Here is a 609-nt window from a genome sequence, read left to right as displayed (position 1 = left end):
GGAGGGACATACGGCTGCTGCTGGTGCGGAGGAGGAGTAGGATTGAGCACATTTTGACTACTCCACCTCAAATTGGGGTGGACGTTCGGCTCATAATAGGTGTTTGTCTGCCTGTAATGTTGAAAGGCAGCACAAGACTCATAAGAATTTGAACAATTATCTGAAACATGTCCCTCTCCTCCACATCTCTTACAGACAAAGGGACCGTCTGAAACAGCATTCACATGGTAGATTCCTCATTTCGAGGCTCCCCCAACTCATACTTATCGAATCTCGCCGTGAGAGCCTCTAATGCAGCTACAGAAGGAGATTCAGCACTTCTCCTTTGATTCCCCCCTGGAATTCCCATACTCAGCTTTGTGGGTACCCAAATCATCAATGATTTTCCACCCCTTAGTCTCTCCCATATTCTCCTGGAATCGCCACTAGCCGCAGATCCAAGATAGCCCTCTGATCGTCGTACAGCCCATTATAGAACTGATTGCATAGACTCCATTTTTCGAACCCATGGTGCGGAATAGTTCGCACCAGCTTCTTGAAACGGACCCATGCTTCATGAAAGTTCTCATCAGGACCCTGTTTAAAGCTCGTGATCTGAGCTCTAATGGC

At 47.6% G+C, this 609-nt stretch overlaps 1 non-coding gene across 1 annotated transcript; it reads left to right on the top strand.

The window, feature by feature from the left end:
- Positions 1-502: 502 nt before the first annotated feature.
- Positions 503-609, top strand: LOC141650252 (small nucleolar RNA R71). Its single transcript, XR_012546295.1, has one exon. It is a non-coding gene; the product is annotated as a small nucleolar RNA R71 (small nucleolar RNA).

This window comes from Silene latifolia, chromosome 3, assembly GCF_048544455.1.
Source record: "Silene latifolia isolate original U9 population chromosome 3, ASM4854445v1, whole genome shotgun sequence".
In the NCBI taxonomy this organism is placed as follows: domain Eukaryota; kingdom Viridiplantae; phylum Streptophyta; class Magnoliopsida; order Caryophyllales; family Caryophyllaceae; genus Silene; species Silene latifolia.
This window is presented reverse-complemented; position numbering and strand designations above follow the sequence as displayed.